Source organism: Vulpes vulpes, chromosome 1, assembly GCF_048418805.1.
Source record: "Vulpes vulpes isolate BD-2025 chromosome 1, VulVul3, whole genome shotgun sequence".
Lineage (NCBI taxonomy): Eukaryota > Metazoa > Chordata > Mammalia > Carnivora > Canidae > Vulpes > Vulpes vulpes.
In genome coordinates this window covers 16,858,061-16,864,629 of record NC_132780.1, presented here as the reverse complement: position 1 = coordinate 16,864,629, position 6,569 = coordinate 16,858,061, and the positions used below count along the sequence as shown (strand labels likewise).

General features: G+C 53.6%; 1 pseudogene; it reads right to left on the bottom strand.

The window, feature by feature from the left end:
* Positions 1–709: 709 nt before the first annotated feature.
* On the bottom strand, positions 710–3,986 carry LOC112931506 (kallikrein-1-like; annotated as a pseudogene).
* Between the last annotated feature and the right edge of the window lie 2,583 nt (positions 3,987–6,569).

The window sequence follows — 6,569 nt, the reverse complement described above, 5'->3', positions numbered from 1 at the left end:
GCCCGAGTTACCCTGCAGCACAAGGGGGAGAGGAAAAGAAAGATCACAAAGCTGCTCACCTGAGAGACTAGGGACAAAGTTCGGATCATTCTAAGTCTTGTCTGCCTCTCTCTTCACTCTCAGTCGTTCAACAAACCCTATGGGCTCCCTTTAGGGGTATCAGAAGTGGGGACCCATCCCTGCCTCCACCCTCGCCACCCCTGTCCTCACTCCACACCAGGCCCCTCACCTCTCCTCACCCCTGCGATCTGACCACACAGATGCCCAAGGGACCTGTGAACACCCACATCAGACCTTGTCCTGCTTCTGCCTAGCTTTGCCCACAGCCCCTGGGTCCCTCAGAGGAACCACAGTTACCTCCCTTTTGCCCCAGGTGAAGCCTCACATGATGGGTGCCCTTCTTCCCTCTGGCATCACCTCCCACTCTCTCCCCTTGCTCATTGGGCTCGCTCCATCCACACTAGCCTCACTGATACCCTCACATGCCGCATCAGGCATGCCACCTGGCCCACTTCCCTCAGAGCCACAGCTCATGCTCTTCCTCTGCTCTTCCCCCCCGACACACACACATTCACCTGCTGCAGGTATTCACTCAATCCCACCTCCTTCCTGTCTTCTCCCTCATCACTGGGCTATCTGTCCCTGCCCTGCTAGGTCTCCTCCTGCCCCAGGGCACCAGCACCTCCTGACATGCACTTGAGTGACTGTGACTTCTGTGTCACAGTCGCTGTGTCCATCTGTGTCCCCTCACATGGGGGCAGGGAGAGGTGGGGAGCCTCTGTGAGGGGGGCTGTTCTCTGTTGGTCACTGCTGTCTTCCCAGGAGTTGGCATAGTAAATGTTCAGTATGTGCTGCATGGAGGGGGAGGTGAACTGTGATGTGGGAGACTGAGGGGCAGGTGGTGCCTGGATCCAGGTGTGGAAAAGGGCAGAATGCAGGCACTGTGGGGGTGGGGCTCACCCAGGCAGCACTGGGACAGATGCCTGGTTAACCCCACACCCCCTGCTCTGAAGCTGGGTCCCCTCCACCAGCTCAGGTGACTGAGGGGGAGGGGCTGACTCACCAGACAGCTGTCACTGATGGTCTCCAAAGGCTCAGCGCACAACTTTTGATCTGTCATCTTCTGGGAACAGGCCTTGGCACATACATCTTTGGGTAGGAGTTTGAGGTCTGCACACTGGAAATTGCCAATGTATGTGACTAGGAGCAGGAGGAAAAAAGAGCTGTGACCAGACCCCAGGTGGCTCCTCAGAAGCTCCTCAGAAGGAGGTTCCCCAGAACCAGGTGCCCAGTTCCCAGCCCCTTCCTCCTGACACCCAAATGTCTGGGCTCCAGGCTGCAGGGTCTGGCCCCAGCCAGAGGCATAGCAGGTGCTCCCCACTTGTGGTTCCTAGGGGGGCAGGTCCAGGACCCTCACAGCATCTGTAATCTGAGCGGGCTCTGCGAGGCGCAGCAGCACGAGGTCATGGCTATAGTCCTCTTCCGGGAGGCGAGTATGGTTCTTCGGGAGACTCAGGCTGAATTTAGGGTGAAGGATGCTTGTAACATCCTCAAATAACTGGGCAGTATCTTCATGGTCGAACATGTTGTGGTGAACCAGCCAGAGCTGGTAATATCTGGGGAGAGAGGGGGCCCCAGGGAATGAGAGAGGAGCGGGATAGGGAGACGCGGCCAGGGAGCAACATGAAGTAAGTAAGCAAGCATGGAGAGAGAGGCTGCAGGAAAGAATTAGTCATGGAAAAATAGAGACCTTGGGAAAACAAAAGATCATGACAGCATGAAGGACAGATCCAGAGACTAAGAAGCAGTGAAAAAGAAAGAGCTTGGAACAGGAAAAGGGACGAGGCAGAGGGGAGAACAGTGAGCCAGAAGGAGCCTACAGGGGCAGGAGTGGAAGGGGAAAGGCAGCAATCCTGAGAAAGGGTCCCTGGAAGGAGCAGGAGGGAAGGAACAGGAAAGAGTAGGAGCAGTGGAGGTCCAGTGAGACAGAGACAAGAAGCGAAGGGAGAGAGTGAAGAATACAGACCCTGGCGGGGGGTGGGGGGGGAGCCTGAGAAAGAACAGGGAGGGAGGACAGAGTGGGGAGGGGGCCTGGGACCACTCAGCTGCAGTGGGGGCTGTGGGCCTGGTTCCCAGCCGAAGGCCAGTGTCCACCTTCCTCCCTGGACCCTCTCTTCCATCTTCTGCCTCTTGCCTATCTTCCTCCTCCCCTTCCTCCTCCTCCTTCCTCTGGGCCCCCATGGGGCAACAGGTGAAACCAGTCATTCTATGTGTCTCCCTGCAGGACACCCTATCCTGGAGGGAGGGGTGGGGCACCTGAGAAGCCCCCTCACACACACACACACACACACACACACACACACACACACACACGGCTAGATAGTCCCTTCTGTTCTCTGAGGGTCCCCTTCACTCCCATCCTGGGAGGTGCTAAGCAGCAATGGGGGAGAGGGAGTGGAGCAGGGACCCAGGGAGATAGATGGGGCAGAGAGATGGAGGGTGAGACATACAGTGACAGGGATGCAGCAGAGGGACCCAGAGGAGGGCAGACACAGGGACACACACAGACACCAAGACAGGAAAGAGAGGGAGATAGAGATAAATCACAGTCAGACACGTGACAAAGCCAGGTACTGGGAGACACAGAGACAGGGCAGAGAGACACAGGAAGACAGTTATAAGGGGAGACAGAGAGACACAGGCTGCCCTGAGAGGGCTTCCCCAGGGTTATCCCTGCCACTCTCCATAGGACCCAGACCAAGGCCACCTTTCTCTCCCTCAGTCCCCCAGCCTCCCCTGAGGCTAACCCAGGGACACTGCCCAGTTGTTGATTCCTGTGGGAACACAGACACTCCCCACCCTGAGACCTCCTGCTCATACCCACTTGTGGAGGCAGTGGGCAGCCATGAGCAACCACTGTGAGTGCACAGGATGCCTCCACACCTGTTACCAGTGAAATTGTACACAATTGAATGCCAAGGTTGGAAATTCTTCTCACAATCCCTGCCTTCTATGATCCTGGACAGGATTGGGGGTGCGGCAGCTGCAGAGGGGTGGCTGGGTCAGGGCAGGTGGGAGGTGGCAGTGGGAATGGAAGCCTCGACCAGGAGAGGAACATGGGCGCAGAGAGCAAGGCTGAGGGTCTGGGGAGATGGTCAGAGGTTTGCTAAGGCTCTGAAAATCTCCAGCAGCCTCTTAACTGTGATGGAGGTGGGTCCTGGGTGGGGAGATTTTCTGCTGAGATAGACCCCATCCCAGGAATCAGATAGAAGACAACAAGGCAGCTTCTGTAGCAATTTGTGGTGTGGAGACCAGGTGTTTTGGGGTGAAATTTGAGTTCCTTGGGGGAGGAGATGGCTCAGAGAGGAGGAAGGGGTTCTAGAAACCAGTGATAAGGACCTCAAAGGAAATGATCATTGACTGGGAAGGAAGGTAAGAGGTCTCAGGCTGGGATAGCTCCTATGTCTCGGGTGAGACTGTAGGGCTCTAAGGACGTTCCAGTATTTAGGGGCTGAGGCAGAGAGCCAGCAGCTGGATGGGAAAGTTGACCTGGGGACTCAGGAGCCAGAGCACTGGACCCTGGAGAACTGGAGGTAAGAGGGGAGGTTCCAGGGTCCAGTGAGAAGGGGACACTGCTTGGAAGAGTTGGGGAACCCCAAAGTGAGACACAGAGATAGCCTCAGGCTGTGCTTCTATCAAAACTGCCTGGGGGTCATGAGAGAAAGCAGGGACCCATGTGGCAGTGACAGGGCTGTGAGGAAGGCTTTGGGATGGGGATGGGAGAGGTAGGAAGACCTGGTACTCTGTCTGGCCCGGGCCATCGGCTGGAGGAATAGGCTGCCTGATGGCGGGAGGAGATGGTCTTGTGGAGGCAGGGGAGGGTGGTCAGAGCACCGTGAGAGTCAGGGCCCCTCTCCCTCTCTCGATCCACTCTACTCACCAGTCCACCCCAGGGACATTGCCAGGCACAGGGCCAGGAACCACATGGTGACAGGAGTGCTGGGAGCTGGCAGACAGTGAGCTAGGAGCTGGAGAGCAACCCTGGGGAGCCTTTAAAAGCCTACATACACCCCCAGGGCCCCACCCCTGCTCTGCTGCCACCCAGAAGCTGGCCAAGGCCTGGCCCTGCTTCTGGGTGTGGACAGCCCCCACCCCCAGGGCTATTGGAGGGATGAAAAAGCAAACACCTGTTGTCCTAGGTCCTTGATCATGCTGGATATATTTCAGGGTCTGAGGCCAAATGGGACAGGACCTATAGCTCTGTTGCCTTGCTCCTGATGACAGGGGCAGGGAGGGGAGGCCCCAGAATGACAGAATCAGCAGCTCTGGAGAATCATGATGCCTATCACAAAGCTTCTAATGCCTACACCCCAAGAGAGATCTTGTACTCCAAAGCCCATTAGACCCTCAAATACTTGCACTATGTCCCTGAAGCTCTCTGATCTCCGCACCTCTCTAAGCCAAGATGCTTGTGTTCCCCAACTTCCCACATCTCTGAAATAGGAGCTCTGACTTCCAGAATTCCCTGGTTCCCTCACTTTCAGGTGCAAGAACTAGTTCCCCTACTGTAACACTTCCCTCAAAATCAATCCTTGGGATGCCAGAGTCCACAATCCCAGCGCTATTGGACTCAAAGATATGAGATTCCAAAGGTGTCCTGGAGCCAGTCTCCTAGCATCTCACAATCCAGTGTTCTCCAAAACAAGGCAGGGGTCCCGACATACAGCCCCTCCCAACTCCTCAGTCCTCAACCTGGTATCTGAAGACCCAGGACACCCAGATGACCTGCCCTTCCAGGTAGAGATTCCTCAAGGAAATCCAGTGGCCCCGCTCCAATGAACATTTATTTCTCAAGGGCCTCATTCATGCACCTCAGGATTAAGTGGCTTTGAACATCACAATTTACAGCCTCAGAAGAGACTCAAGAACTGGAGCCTTTTGGCCTCCACTGTTGACCCACAAAGTTTCCCAGGTGCTATAGACAGAATGTCTGCGTCCGCCACTCCCAAATTCATAGTTGAACTCCTACTCCCCACTGTGATGTTTGAGGAAGTGGAGCCTTTGGGAAGTGATGATGTCACTATGGTGGAGCCCTCATGAATGGAACGAGTGCACACAGAATGTATGGCACAGAGACTTGGTTCCTCCCAACCTCTCAGCCAAACTCAGTGTCATACAAGCTTATGAATGTGGTCACACTCTTTCACAGATGTGCTCACGTGCAAATCACACTTTCAAACCTGAGTACTGAGATGGAGAGCACTTCAAGCTGAAATTCACTTGACATATACATGTGATTCACAGATCGCAAGAGATGTTCGTATGTGTGCGTATGGACATAGATAAGTCACGAGTGCCTATGGATGCGCAACACTCACGCAAAGCTTTGGATGTACAAACTCAGACCGCAATTCACAGTCTCCAGTGGAGGTCTGGACACATCCCATGTCAGAGAGACACACACTTGTACAACGGTCTAGAAATACAAGCTGGGGTCCTGAACAAGGATATACAGGCGAGAGACATCAGTATGCACTGAGGCCCCTGAAGAGATGTTCACAAACGCGAGTCTCTGAAATGGTATTATAAGCAGCATTTGAGCTCTGTGTGTTTCCATTTCCTCATCTATTAAATGGGGGGTTATTGTTAGGATAAATAGGGGTGTGTGTTTCTGTGTGTGTGTGTGTGTGTGTGTGTGAGAGAGAGAGAGAGAGAGAGAGAGAGAGAGAGAGAGAGAATGCCTAGGACAAGTTACTGCTTAATAAATATTAGTTATTTTAATCAAGAATACATGATATTTGTGGGACATACTTGTGAATATTCATGTTGTGAACACAAATATGGCCACAGTCAGACATCTATGCAGACCCAGGTACATGGTCAAGGTCAAAGCTGGATTAACCCACATGCCACTTAGTGGTGATTCATGGTGGCAGGCACAAACCCAGAGACCAAGCATTCCGGTGTGGACCCGGTGGATCAGACTCCAGGGCAGTACCTGGACACAGGGCTGGGCATTGAAGATGACAGAGACATGGCTGAAGATACAGGCAGGACATATTTATCCATCTCTACACCAGCCCCCAAGTCAGATGATTGATGTTCAAGGTCTCTTGTACAGAGACTTACAGGCATTAGGACACAAGTAGGGCCTTGCACACTTGACAGACACACACACATGTACACACACACACACACACAGAGAGCTGCACTATGCACAAGTACCAAACAAGGAGTTTTCAAGGTAAAGGACTGTGAACCTCTATACTGGAAAACATAGTTATATCCCCTCAAGGTGAAACCACATAAACACACATGCACGCACACACAAACACACAGAGGTGACAACATTAGGGCAGGATTTGACACGGATCCCACAGACCAAACGGCCATATTATTCCCCCTGTCATTGGGAAGTGGGGCTGGAAGTCTGGCAAGTGTCTGGGGATGGTGAGCATCTGGGCATACAGATGTAGTGGATGAAGAACGTGAGGAAAAGAGAGTAATGTTCCCTTTCCCTTTCTGGCAAGGAAAGATAGAGGGTGAGAACCAACTCATGTGGGGAGAAG